Genomic DNA, 15,296 nt, shown 5'->3' on the forward strand with positions numbered 1-15,296 from the left:
TTTTCGTTCAGTGATAAAACTCCCTTTCCAGGTGTCAAGGCCACACTGACTTGCTGTGTTTGTGCTGATCGGCTTTTGTTTTTTTTTTTTTTTAACATTTAAGGAACGTACCACTGACTCCTTTGATGTTCTTTGTTCTGACAAGATATACAACTGTACTGAAAAAAACATGTTTCTCCAGAGTAGTTCTTCAGAGTTATCTAAGAGGCTGTCTCCTGGGCTATATCCTCCGTGTGGTTCAAATAAAACTCTTTCTTATTTCTGTTATAGATGGTTTGTTGATTATTTCTGTCGATCCAGCTAAGTGGTTAAGTTTTTTCTCTGGAGGGAGACCTGAGCAGAACATTCCCGTAACATCCTTAGGAGACATACTGGAGAAGACATGTAGAAGTAAATCTCCTATTTGACTTTTTTTTTTTTTTGGCTGTGCCAGGTCCCAGCTGCCAAATGCAGGATATTTAGTTGTGGCATGTGGAATCTAGCTCCCTGACCAGGTATCGAACCTGGGTCCCCTGCATTGGAAGCACAGAGTCCTAGCCACTGGACCACCAAGGAAATCCCAACTTTTTTTAATTTTTGCTGTCAAATGCCTTCCTTACTTAATTGGTTTCCCTAGAGAAAGGTAGTTTTTTCATCATGCTTCTGTGGAACACCTGTCAGACAGAATTATGTAATAATCGCCTGTTTCTAATTTGGAAATATTTAGGAAAAAATCATAAAAATAAAGGTAATTGATAGAATTTTGTCAATATTGTTTTCTTCTAATGACATATCTGTTCACAAGAATTAGTACACAACAGTGACAGGAATAGCTATTTACACTTTTTCTTGAACATAGAATAAAATCACATCCACAAAACTATTTACTTAGAGTATTCATTTTATGTTAGAAAAAATCCTGCTAATTTGTTTGTTGGAATTAGATCCAATATTCATGTTTTTCTGAAAAAATGTTTAATTCTGAGAACAGAAGCACAATTTGCATTGTTTAGCTACTAGAACAAAATTTAGAACTCCTCTGTTGCTATTAAAAGTAAATAATAGAACTTTCCCAAAGATAATATGCAAAAATCATCTTTAACATAATTATATAAAGACTTTTTAAAATAAAAAAATCCATCATGCAAAAGAATAACCTCAGTTATCAATCAGTCATATAACATTGACTATACAATGAAAGTAAAATACAATGTCATTGGAAAAGACTCTGATGCTGGGAGGGATTGGGGGCAGGAGGAGAAGGGGACGCCAGAGGATGAGATGGCTGGATGGCATCACTGACTAGATGGACGTGAGTCTGAGTGAACTCTGGGAGTTGGTGATGGACAGGGAGGCCTGGCATGCTGCAGTTCATGGGGTCGCAAAGAGTCGGACACGACCGAGCAACTGAACTAAGCTGAACTGAAGGGAGTAGGGCCCATAGTTCTTTGTGATTAAACATCATTCTTAAATTAACAAGTACATCTCCTAAGTCTTATTTTGCTGTATGAGAATTCATCCATTTAGTCAACAAACATTTATGAAGTGCTTACAATGTAAGGGCATTGTAAGTAGACAACTATGAACAGGTGCTTTACAAAAGAAAAACGAGGTAGCCAAATCACATACAAAAAAGTGAGCAATTTCTTTAGTAAATAAAACAGAAATTAAGACCCCATTTGAAATACTGTTGATATGTGGCTCAGATGGTAAAGAATCTGCCTGCAATGCAGGAGACCCTGGTTCGATCCCTCAGTCAAGAAGATCCCCTGGAGAAGGAAATGGCAATCCACTCCAGTACTCTTTCCTGGAGAATTCCATGGACAGAGGAGCCTGGCGGACTACAGTCCCTAGGATCGCACAGAGCTGGGCACTACTGAGCGATTAACATTACTACTAGATTAAACACCTGTCAAAGCCAAGGATGAGAATGGAAAAACATGAATTTTCAGTGTATATTATGAGGTATAGTATGTGTAAATTTATAAGTCACTTTTAAAACTAATTTGGCAATTCCTTGTAAATCTACCTAGATTCCAAAATTCTACTCCTACATATACATCCTTGAGAAATTTGCACATATTTTGGAATGTTCGTAGCAGCACTTACTGTAGCAGCAGAAACAATTGGAAATATCCCCCAAATCCAATGACAGGAAATAAATTTTGATAGTCTATTTACTCAGTGAAGTAATACGCAGCAGTGAAAATCAGTGAACTACAGCTACCCATAAGGATGAGCCTTAGAAACATAATTTTGAGTGAAAAGCAATTCCCAGGAGATTCATACTATAATGAGACCACAACTCAAAAACAAACAAGACAAAATGTGTTCCTAAGGCATGTGTAAAACTATGTGTTTTCAAAAGTGAGAGGCTGATAAATGCAAAACTCAGGCAGATGGTTACATGGGCAGGATAGCAAGGGAGGAGAATGTGGGTTAATGTCAAATTTGAAGATTTTGTGCTGGATAACAAATTCATGGAGAGGCATAATATCATGCCACATAATTTACATATGTTACATATATGTTCTTTAATAACTTACAAATATTTTAAAATTATTTGGATACTTAAAAATATTTCTTTATCAAAGTATAGTTGGTTTACAAGGTTGTTTTCATTTCAGGGGTACAATAAAGGACTCAGTTATACATATAAAAATTTGGAAAAAATTTAAAGCAATGAAATAATGCTACCTCTTGGATAGCCTATTTCTATATCTAAATTGGTTTATAGCAGAACTGACAGTGAAACCCAGATTTGTCTCCCAGGCTAGTTATCTTGAAAAGCCCACTTTAAACAGATTAGAACAGAATAGTTACACTACATGTTCTCACTGAAGTGCTCTTTTTTAGATTTATTAAAATAATGATTTGTTATTATAAAAATTCAAATACTTAAGAATATTAAATGAGAATAAATTCTTCTGTGCACTTCTCAAATCACACAATTCCATTCCCCAGATATGATTGCTGTTAATACACTAATGTTTTCCATGCATATATGAACATATGTGGATTTATATATATATATATACACACACCAAACACATATCCTTTCAAAAATAAAAACACAAAACCTCTTTGCCTATAAATACTCTTCAATAACTTATTCTTTTATTTGACAATGACATTTTTCATGTCATGATTTTACCCATAAATCACCCTGAATATTTTTAAAGATTTTATGGTTTTCCTTTGTATTGGATACATTGGTTGAATTTAAACACTGACTTGACGGCAGGTATGCCCCAACCAGTAACGCTGAAGAAGCTGAAGTTGAACGGTTCTCTGAAGACCTACAAGACCTTTTAGAACTAACACCCAAAAAAGATGTCCTTTTCATTATAGGGGACTGGAATGCAAAAGTAGGAAGTCAAGAAACACCTGGAGTAACAGGCAAATTTGGTCTTGGAATACGGAATGAAGCAGGGCAAAGACTAATAGAGTTTTGCCAAGAAAATGCACTGGTCATAACAAACACCCTCTTCCAATAACACAAGAGAAGACTCTATACATAGACATCACCAGATGGTCAACACCGAAATCAGACTGATTATATTCTTTGCAGCCAAAGATGGAGAAGCTCTACACAGTCAGCAAAAACAAGACCAGGAGCTGACTGTGGCTCAGACCATGAACTCCTTATTGCCAAATTCAGACTTAAATTGAAGAAAGTAGGGAAAACCACTAGACCATTCAGGTATGACCTAAATCAAATCCCTTATGATTATACAGTGGAAGTGAGAAATAGATTTAAGGGCCCAGAACTGATAGATAGAGTGCCTGATGAACTATGGAATGAGGTTCGTGACATTGTACAGGAGACAGGGATCAAGACCATTCCCATAGAAAAGAAATGCAAAAAAGCAAAATGGCTGTCTGGGGAGGCCTTACAAATAGCTGTGAAGAGAGGAGAAGCGAAAAGCAAAGGAGAAAAGGAAAGATATAAACATCTGAATGCAGAGTTCCAAAGAACAGCAAGAAGAGATAAGAAAGCCTTCTTCAGCGATCAATGCAAAGAAATAGAGGAAAACAACAGAATGGGAAAGACTAGGGATCTCTTCAAGAAAATCAGAGATACCAAAGGAACATTTCATGCAAAGGTGAGCTCGATAAAGGACAGAAATGGTATGGACCTAACAGAAGCAGAAGATATTAAGATGAGATGGCAAGAATACACAGAAGAACTGTACAAAAAAGATCTTCATGACCCAGAGAATCATGATGGTGTGATCACTGACCTAGAGCCAGACATCCTGGAATGTGAAGTCAAGTGGGCCTTAGAAAGCATCACTACGAACAAAGCTAGTGGAGGTGATGGAATTCCAGTTGAACTATTCCAAATCCTGAAAGATGATGCTGTGAAAGTGCTGCACTCAATATGCCAGCAAATGTGGAAAACTCAGCAGTGGCCACAGCACTGGAAAAGGTCAGTTTTCATTCCAATCCCAAAGAAAGGCAATTCCAAAGAATGCTCAAACTACCGCACAATTGCACTCATCTCACACGCTAGTAAAGTAATGCTCAAAATTCTCCAAGCCAGGCTTCAGCAATATGTGAACCATGAACTTCCTGATGTTCAAGCTGGTTTTGGAAAAGGCAGAGGAACCAGAGATCAAATTGCCAACATCCGCTGGATCATTGAAAAAGCAAGAGAGTTCCAGAAAAACATCTATTTCTGCTTTATTGACTATGCCAAAGCCTTTGACTGTGTGGATCACAATAAACTGTGGAAGATTCTGAAAGAGATGGGACTACCAGACCACCTGATCTGCTTCTTGAGAAATCTGTATGCAGGTCAGGAAGCAACAGTTAGAACTGGACGTGGAACAACAGACTGGTTCCAAATAGGAAAAGGAGTACGTCAAGGCCGTATACTGTCACCCTGTTTATTTAACTTACATGCAGAGTACATCATGAGAAACTCTGGACTGAAAGAAACACAAGCTGGAATCAAGATTGCCAGGAGAAATATCAATAACCTTAGATATGCAGATGACACCACCCTTATGGCAGAAAGTGAAGAGGAACTCTAAAAGCCTCTTGATGAAGGTGAAAGTGGAGAGTGAAAAAGTTGGCTTAAAGCTCAACATTCAGAAAACTAAGATCATGGCATCTGGTCCCATCACTTCATTGGCAAATAGATGGGGAAACAGTGGAAACAGTGTCAGACTTTATTTTTGGGGGCTCCAAAATCACTGCAGATGGTGACTGCAGCCATGAAATTAAAAGACGCTTACTCCTTGGAAGGAAAGTTATGATCAACCTAGATAGCATATTCAAAAGCAGAGACATTACTTTGCCAACAAAGGTTCGTCTAGTCAAGGCTATGGTTTTTCCTGTGGTCATGTATGGATGTGAGAGTTGGACTGTGAAGAAGGCTGAGCGCCCAAGAATTGATGCTTTTGAACTGTGGTGTTGCAGAAGACTCTTGAGAGTCCCTTGGACTACAAGGAGATCCAACCAGTCCATTCTGAAGGAGATCAGCCCTGGGATTTCTTTGGAAGGAATGATGCTAAAGCTGAAACTCCAGTACTTTGGCCATCTCATGCGAAGAGTTGACTCATTGGAAAAGACTCTGATGCTGGGAGGGATTGGGGGCAGGAGGAGAAGGGGATGACAGAGGATGAGATGGCTGGATGACATCACTGACTCGATGGACGTGAGTCTGAGTGAACTCCGGGACTTGGTGATGGATAGGGAGGTCTGGCGTGCTGCAATACATGGGGCCACAAAGAGTCGGACACGACTGAGCGACTGATCTGATCTGATCCAAGTTATCGCCTATTAGGGCATTAAATGAGACTTTTTTATGTCAGTTTCAGCTGAGGCTTTCAAGTCTGCAAATAAAACAGAAGGTGCCAACTACCCCTACAATCTGAAGTGATCTCCTAGAACTCTTAGGTGGGACTTGCAGAGGAGATCTCTATAAACTGGCTGGGGACCTGAAGTCATCATCCATCTTAAGATATAAAATTAGTGAAGTTTATATGATTGAAAAATAAAAGCTAAAACCTTAGTAGGAGATGACATTTTGAAAAACTATGAAGCAAGGAGTTGTTTTACTTTACTGAAAAGAAGATGGCCAAAAGGTACAAACTTCCAGCTAAAAAATAAATAAGACATGAGGATGCAATGCACAGCATGGTGACCCTAGTTAATACGGGATTGCATATGTGAAAACTGCCAAGAGAATAGATCTTAAAAAGAAAAATTGATGGCCAAGCAGACACTGGTCTAATATTTGGACAATGATGGTAACAAGCTATACAGTAAAGGTTAAAACACTCCATTCCTATTTTGCTTCAGTTTCATAATCATTATCAGACAGGAGAGAGTAGAAGTAAAATTGCTTCAAGAGAACTGAAGCCAAAAATGAGCAGAGTTAAAAAAGTGTATGCACCAGGAATCTCTAAAATAATGTATCTCCAAACCTGGAAAAATTATGTTTGATGCAGAATTATGAGTTCTCAAATTACAAGCTCAGTTATGTGGATGTCTTAGATTGGGTTTCCTGGAAACAGAATGAAATGGAGAACTGAGTTAGAAATTTTACTGGGAGAGTTCATAGGAGATAAACTGGGAAGGAAGTGAGGGAGGGAGGAATGGGCAGAGCAGGAAGCTTTCCTGCAAAGTGGTTGCATTCAGCTGACTGGTTCTCAGAAAATCCTTCTGAGAATTCTAGAATTAGGCTGGCTCTTCAGAACTGTCTCAAACTGAGGTGAGATGGTGGGGCCATTTTATTCTTGCATCAGTTAGTACTGGACAGAGGTCACTTCCTGGAGTGGGGGTGAGGGGCATAGGTTCTGAAGATGGTATTCCCAGCTGCTGGAGATTTGATGAACTGACACTAGGAAGGGAATCTGGGTGAAGTAACACAGTATCTACTTGTACTCACTAATTTCTGTTTAAGCCTCTATTTTAGCATCACTTTCAACTTCTGTGCTATGCTCAGGCTCAAGGGAAATCATTGTGCCATGTCCCAAGTTGCACTGGAAAGAGCAGGGCTTTGTGAGGCTATCTTTGGTTGCCTGGATACATCATTCAGATACTTCCACCCATTCTGCTCCTTCTGGGTAGGAGAAAACCCTCACGTCTTGCATCTTTCTCAGGGGCGCCCATGTTTTCTTCTGGTCTTGGATTTCCAAACATACAGAGGGTTTCTCCTTTCTTTTTCTAATCTGAACAAATTCATGTAGCTCAACAGACCACAGGTAGAGATGAAAATAAGCAGGGGGTGTGACAGCAAGAAAAGCAGACTCTGACTACAGATAACACAACTTTCCCCATCTAATTTTTATGACCTGAGTTCCCTCTGGGCTGAGGGTTTTTTTGTTTTTTTTGAATGTCTAAAAGCATAAGCTTCAGAGATTTAAAAAGCTTTTTCTTTGCTTTTCTGCTGTAACAACCTGTTCTGGAGGCAATGAATGCATTGACTAAATGAATAAAGTCAAAAAGTAAAAGAAATTCAGGAAAGAAAATCTTAGGTAACATCTCAGAATATTATCCTGCCACAATTACATCCAAGGATCCTACCAGGACCTGTGGATGAGATCAATGAAACCTTGTAATAGTCTTTGATGGTTCAGGGAGAAAGAAAAAACGACCCAATGATCAAAGTCAGAGAAGAGTCTCCCTTAAAGTAGGAAGAAAGAGGATGCTGCAAACCATAGACTGATATTAATGTTCCACATAGAGAAAATGCCAGACAAAGCTCATCTTGGTTTTTTTTTATTCTTTGTTTTGGTCCAGTGAAGGCCTTGAAATAAGGTATCTGGACTCCAGCAAATAACTGACTTGTCTCCTGAGATATCACTGTGAATAAGATGCATAAATGGGGACCAGAAAACAAAGGGCCTGACAAATTTATAACACAATGAACAACTATCCCCAGTGAAAACGGGAACATGGCCAAAGTCAAGTAGTCAAGATACAGTTGGTTAAGGCAACTATGACACACGCAGAGAGTTGGACAGAACAGAGGACATGATGCTTGAGGAAGTAGAACCCCAGGAAGCCAGGTCATCTGGAAGTGAGAAGCGTAGCATCTGCCACTTGGAGGCTAATTGATTATCCAGGCACGAACACTGGAGTGGGTGGCTGTGCCCTCCTCCAGGGGCCCTTCCTGACCCAGGGATCAAAGCTGTGTTTCTTACATCTCTTGCATTGACAGGTGGGTTCTTCATCACTAGTGCCACCAGGGAAGCCCCAAAAGAAAAACAATCAGGGCAGATTTCTGACGGATAGAACTCTTCTTAAAAGCAAGCAAACAACAAAAGAAACCTAGGATGTTGTGAGGTGGTATGTTTACCAGCAGCATGGTGTCACAGAGATTCATTCATTCTACTAACAGTATCGATTGCCTGCGCTCCCCTTGGAAGAAATGGATAGGACCTGATGACTTCTAAGCGCCCCCTCAGCTGTGAGCAGCTCTGATTCGACTCTCAGAAAATGTGAATGCTAAACCAAAACCATCTGGGTTTTCACTCTTTTACAAAGATGTTTTACATGATTTACAGAAAAACTAGTGATTCAGAAAGAGTTTCATAAAAGCCTGTGGATACACTCAGAGTTGGTTTTATGGCTCATGACTGGCAATATTAATGGAAGCACTAATAAAAGTTATGATATGTGGTCATAAAACACCTAAGCATGAATTCATAACTCATGTTCCAACAGGGTAAGGCAGGTCATTTCTCCTTTATGATTTAATGCCAAGTAGATTTTAAACTTAGCTTTCCACAGGAGACCTATAAACCTCAGTGTAGGTTAAGATTGAAGTCCAACTATGCTATTTCAAAGATAAAAGAGTAATGAACATATGGTTATGAGAAAAATCTGACATTCTAAACTTACAAAGTGGGAACGGTTTAGTCACCCCGTTCGATAGCATAAGTGTGCGGGAGGTTGCTCATTGGGTTCTCCTAACTTTGATAAGTTGACTTTCCTTCAGCTCTACCAAGGGTCTAGACCAAAATTTGATGAGGAATTAAAACTTATACTAGCTTTGGTTACAGCTGTTAAATTTGGAGCTCACCTCCTTACACTGGTCATCTGGTATCAGGAGCTACTGATACCAGAAACTGTTTCACTCAGGAGCTACTCCTGTGACACCTGTTGGGGAGGCGAATGCTAAGATCCTGGATCTTATGACTGAGGGTCCCTGCCAGAGGGTGACTCTGGCTGGCCAGAGTTCCCTTCCACCTTGCGACTGTTAAATTTGTATGCCAACCTGACTGGGCTAAGAGATGCCCAGATTGCTGGTGAAACACTATTTCTAGGTAAGTCTGTGAGCATCTTCAGAAGAGATTAGCATTTAAATTGGGAGACTAAGTGAAGAAGACCACCCTCACCAGTGCAGGTGGGCAGCTTCCGATCAGTTAGGAATGGAGTAGATCAAAGAGGCAGAGGAAGGGCAAATTAGCTCACCCTGAGCTGAGACATCCATCTTCTCCTGCCCATGGACTTCGGTGCTTCTGGTTTTCAGGCTATTCGACTCATATTGGGATTTACATCATCACCCCAATCCTCAGATCTTTGGACTCAGAGGTAATAATAATACCTGGTTTAGTTAAACACCTGAGTTAATTAAAACACCTAGTTTTCCTGGTTTGTAGATGGCAGATGATGGGACTTCTGGGCCTCCATAACACATGAGCCAGTTCCTATATAAATCACCTTTTATGTCTCTATGTATATTACCGATTCTGTTTATCTGGAGAATCCTAATACATACCAGAACAGTAACTTCCCCCATCTGACCAAACAGGTCCAGAATCCTTTTCCAGGCATTATTAAGGATGCTAAGAGGAGGGTTGGGCTTCCCTGGTGGCTCAGTGGTAAAGAATCCACTTGCCAATGCAGGAGATGGGAGTTCAGTCCCTGGGTGGGGAAGATCCCCTGGAGAAGGAAATGGTAACCCACTCCAGTACTCTTGCCTGGGAAATCCCAGGGACAGAGGAGCCTGCTGGGTTACAGTTCATGGGGGCACAATAGAGTCAGACATGACCTAGTGACTAAACAACAATAACAAAGAGGAGGTGTAGAGGAAGCTTATCTCCTGAGATCATACAAGCACTCAAGTCAGTTTGAGTCTGGAGATGCTGGCAACCCATCTGTGTCACCACAAGGAAAGAACCTCCTTGGGAGTAAAGCAGGGGAGAGGAATCAAGAACTGAGAAATGGAAAGAGACAGGACTGAGAACATCCTCTGAGTCTCTGAATCCAGCTATGACTGAGTCCATCTGAGCCACTGGACTTTTCAGATTCATGAAATAATGAATCTTTACCTATTTAAAATAGCTTGAATTCAGTTCTGTCACTTTGCCACTCAAAGGGTCCAATTAGCCGTATCAGAGTTACTTTTATGTTACTGGCTTATCCCTAGTACAATTTCTGGTAATTATCTTCAAAGAGTAACTTTGAGTAAGAGAAGAGATCTTTTCATTGACAACTTAGAGAGGACTGAAGATGTAGTCACTCATTTCATTTACCTATTTTAGAAGAGAGACCCAGACACACTAGTTTAAAAAGGATTAATGGTGAGCACCAAAACTGTCCTGAGATTTGTGCTTCTCTTTCAAATTAAAATGAATTGATCATTGTAGCATATTTTCCAAAAATGGCTGCACCAATATATTGGTCCCATCTCACATGTTCTTTGTGAGCTGTGGCTAACACCCCTCCCCACAAGAGAGGGCATGTAGGTACTCTTCTTTGCGTCTAGACAGGGCTTGCGACAGCCCTGGTCAGTGGGGAATGATGAAAGTGGTGATATGTGGCTTTGTAAGCTGAGCCACAAAAATGATGCAGCTTCAGGGACTTCCTTCGTAGTCTGGTGGTTAAGATTCCACATTTCCATGCAGGGAGGCTCGGGTTTGATCCCTGGTCAGGGAACTAGATCTCTCATGCTGCAACTGAAGATCCTGCATGCTGCAAGGAAGATCCCACACACAGCAAGAAAGAACCTGCATGCTGCAACTAAGACTCAGTGCAGCCAAATTAAAAAAAAAAAAAAAAAAAAGATCCAGCTTCTGCCTGGCGCTCTCAGGACACTTGCCTTGGAACCCAGGTTCTATGCTGTGTGGGAAGTCAAACCAGATGTGGAGGCTCAAGTAAAGAGGACTGGAAAGCCTCAGCTGAAAGCCAGCATCAACTTCCAGATGCATGAATGAGCAAGCTTTTATATGGCTCCACTCCCAAGGCCTGGACTTCCAGCTGAAGTCCCAGACACAGTCACCATGCTTCCCACTATGCCCTGTTTGAATTCATGACCAATCCCCACACCCCCAAACTACAAGAGATAATAATAGGTGATTATTTAAGCCACTAAATTTTGGAGCAATTTTTAAAATAGTAATAGATAACTAATATGGTCATCTTGGTTGAGATGATATTTTGCTGAAAGAGAAAACATAGAAGTATCTAAGCATGGAAGTTAAAAATCTATTTTCTCAGAAAACGAAAGTGAAATGGAGCAGGACTCTGTGGTATTTGCCCCTCCCCACCCCCAAAGTCCTCTGCCCGCCTTAGTCTATGGGAAAAACTTAGCCAAAGAATAAGTTTAATCAGAGAAGTGAGAACATGCAGCAACAAAGGAAAACAGTCAAAGGAGACGAAATGATAATAATATAGTCATTAAGAATAGTCAAGGACTTTTAGTTCCTTCTCAAGGGCTATAGATAATTTTCTGAGTCACATTCTATGAGCTGCCTTATAGATACTAAAACCCCCACCAGGTGGAGAAGTTAATTACATGATGACCAGACGGTAACCATGATGTAAGTTGCCACAATTCTGAGAACTGGCCTCAAGAAATGGAAACAAACTGACTCTGGAACTGAAGACTAACTGTACTTATAACAAGATGACGCTTTTCAGACCACCAATGACCAACTTCAAGATGACTGTCTGATTTGATTGCAGTTTCTGCAGGTAGCCCTACTCTGCCTACAAAGGCTCTAAAACCTCTTGCCCACTGATTGTCAGGAGGGGAGTCAGCCTCTGGACAGGCACCCCAGGCATCCCTACTTCTTACCCCTACTCCCACTGGTTGCTGGCATCCAAAATAAATCAAACTTTCCTTTCTACCAATCTGGCCTCTTTAATGGCTTTTGAGCGGCAAGCAGCTGGACCCTGCTTTCAGTAACAAAAGTCGGGGAAGAACTATTTGGGAAGCTGAACTAGACATCGTCAGGTAGAACAGAAAACATGGTATCTCCGAGTGATTGTTCAACCTTTAAATGCTCTTCCCCCTAGAAAAATGGTGAAAACAAATGTATTAGTATTCAATTGCACCTAAGGATCTGGAGCTCAGCTTGGGAAGTTGAATCAATTTTGGCTGACACTAAAGCACAGATGATGCAATGTGCTCCTCAGCCCACTTCATTCTACTTATGGGCACATAGCCAACCCTCATTTCCCAACCTCCCCTGCATCTGGGTGGAGGTAACTGAGTGATTAATTGCTCACCACTGTGGCTAAAATTCAAGTAAGCCTTGGGGTCAAGTGTTCTCTCCCCACCCCACCCCCGACAGCTAATCAATCAGGCATCTTGGGGATTTACCTTTTCCATAAATCCTTTTTCTCTATCTTTGTGCTTTTATTTGGATTCCTGACAGATTTAATCGCTCTCCACACTTACCCTGCAGGCAGAATGTTGTTTGTGAAATGTTCATCTAATCATCCCATACTTCTGTTTGTAACTTACTCCATCCAGTTTCATCTCCTGCTAGTCCCTGCTATAGCTCCCTGTGCCTGGAATGCATTCCTTTCACATTCTTTTTTCCACAGGATAGGGTCTGGCTCATCTTCCAGGGCTCTGCTTAACTATCCCTTTATTCAGTAAGCCTGACTTGAATCACTAGTCTAGCCTACTCTGGTTGCCTCTGCTATGAGCTCTCACAGTGTTCTTTATCTTAGAGGAGCATTTAATGACATCTTATTTAAATTCCTTAATTGTTTGTTTCCCCTCTCTGGATTATAAATACAATAAGGGCTCAAGGGTATTGCATTCCCAGGGCCTAAAACAACTTATGGCATGTAGTAGGAGACATATACATACATATACATATATGTATACATATACATGTCCTATAAAGTGAAAGTGAAGCCACTCAGTCGTGTCGACTCATTGCAACCCCGTGGACCATAGCCTACCAGGCTCCTCCGGCCATGGGATTTTCCAGGCAAGAATACTGGAGTAGGTTGCCATTTCCTTCTCCATATATATATATATATCATATATATGTGCTTAAATGACATGAATAAATCAGCAACAACAACAAAAAAACAAGACAAAGAACAAATACAAAACCCACAAAGATCTTCCTCCCTACAAGCTGTAGTAATTGACGTCAACTAGTTAGCAAGGCTGAAGCAGGTAAAAAATTTTCCTAAAATCTCTCAAATCTCAGTCATGTACTGAATTTGCTCCAACATTTTTTTCTTTTCCTGGCTTGGGAGAAGCAAAAGAATTATTTCAGTTAAGAAACCGGTTTTTTGTTTTTTTTTTTTCTTTAATTCTGAATTTGATTAATTGCTCAGGCTCTCTTGCCTGAAATGGAAATACTTAAAATTTTCAATAGCCAGATATATGCTGAATTCCAGTTTGATTTTTATTTGGAAGTAGACTGATAACTGGGGCTTCCCTGGTGGCTCAGACAGTAAAGAATCTGCCTCCAATGCAAGAGACCTGGTTCAATCCCTGGGTCAGGAAGATCCCCTGGGGAAGGGAATAGCTACCCATGCCAGTATTCTTACCTGGAAAATTCCAGAGGAAGCTGATGGGCTACAGTGCATACGGTAGCAAAGAGTCAGATACAACTGAGCGACTAACACTTTCACTTTCAGACTGATAACTGGTAATAACGGTGGTGATGAATGAAATAAATTTGTATATCTAAAATTTCTACTAGCACATGATTGCCAGTATTCAAGGGGCATGCCTATTTTTAATAAGAGGAAAATAGTGAAAGAATGTTTAGAAATCCACAAAAACATTAATTTCCATTATTTTAAAGATCCAGTTTTAAAATTGAAGTGTCACTTCTGATTTCTGAGGTCATTAATTTATCAATATTTACACAATTTAAAAAATATTAGAAAGTAAGTTTACAAAGAGATCATGACAGTGCCTTAGGAAAGGTGCAGTAAAATACGAATGTCCAATTATTTTCTTTTGTAGCTCTGAATATTCTTTAGTTTATGAAAGATTTACAAGATCAGCTTCCATAAAAAGCAAAAGAAATTTCCACAAACCCATTCCTACAAAGTTCTAAAGGAGGAAAAGGGAAAGAAAGAGGAGAGAATATTAAAAGCTTCATAATGCAGTAGGAATCAAATCCCAGGCCTGGCCACATGATTAGGTAAATTATTTCAGGTGCAGAGGATTAACGGACACATTCGAGAAGCTTGTCTGAAAGTATCTACACCTGTACCCAGAGCAGCTTCCTGGAATACCTGTGAAGTGCCACCAGCTCTCTTCTTCTTGGCCCTTTCTTCTCTCTGTTCTTACAGACTTAATTCAATATTCAGATATTTTTTGCAATACAGGTCTCATAAAGCATTATGTTCTTTAGGGAAATATTGAACTGAAACACAAATCTGTTGCGTCAAAGTAATAGCAGAAATCAGCAGAGCCCAATATAATGAGTGATAAGCATGCCTCTGTTTAATTTGCATTTCTCTAATTGTGATTTTGGATCTTTTCATATAGTTGCTAGCTGTTTAGGCTTCCTGATCTATTTATATGTTTCTATTGGACTGTCTTGTATTTTTCTTATTAATTTTCTAGAATTCTTTGAACACTCTAGTTCTGCACTGTCCAATAAGGTAGACATGAGCCATGTATGACTAAATTAAAATTAATTAAAAATTTAAACTGAGTTCTCAATTGTACTAGCCCCATTTTGAGTGTTCAATAACTCGAGGTGGGTGGTGGCTACCATATCAGAGAGTATAGATACAGAATATTTTCATCATCACAGAAAGTTCTATTTGACAGCACTGTTAAATATTAATCCCTGGTCAATTTTTAACATAGTATATATGTTCTTCCAAATGGTCATCAGGTGTGAATATTATCTATTGTGTCCTTCACTGAATAGAACTTAATATTCATGTAGTCACATCTATTATGACTTAACTTTGTATATGCAGGTCTCTTATCCATTTGAAAGTCATCTTTATATGTGAGTAACAAAGTTTCAACTTTATTTTTCTCTATCCAATGGACCAAATAGCATCTTTTAAATAATCCATCCCTTTCAGACTGACTTGTGGAGTTACCTCTATCAAATAAGTTCCCATATATA

The 15,296-nt window shown here is 39.8% G+C and overlaps 1 non-coding gene across 1 annotated transcript; it reads right to left on the reverse strand.

The window, feature by feature from the left end:
* Positions 1 to 482: 482 nt before the first annotated feature.
* Positions 483 to 555, reverse strand: TRNAG-UCC (transfer RNA glycine (anticodon UCC)). The gene has a single exon. It is a non-coding gene; the product is annotated as a tRNA-Gly (tRNA).
* Between the last annotated feature and the right edge of the window lie 14,741 nt (positions 556 to 15,296).

The sequence above is a fragment of the Bos grunniens genome, chromosome 2 (genome assembly GCF_055505025.1).
Source record: "Bos grunniens cultivar Pamir isolate PY7600 chromosome 2, Bosgru_T2T1.0, whole genome shotgun sequence".
In the NCBI taxonomy this organism is placed as follows: domain Eukaryota; kingdom Metazoa; phylum Chordata; class Mammalia; order Artiodactyla; family Bovidae; genus Bos; species Bos grunniens.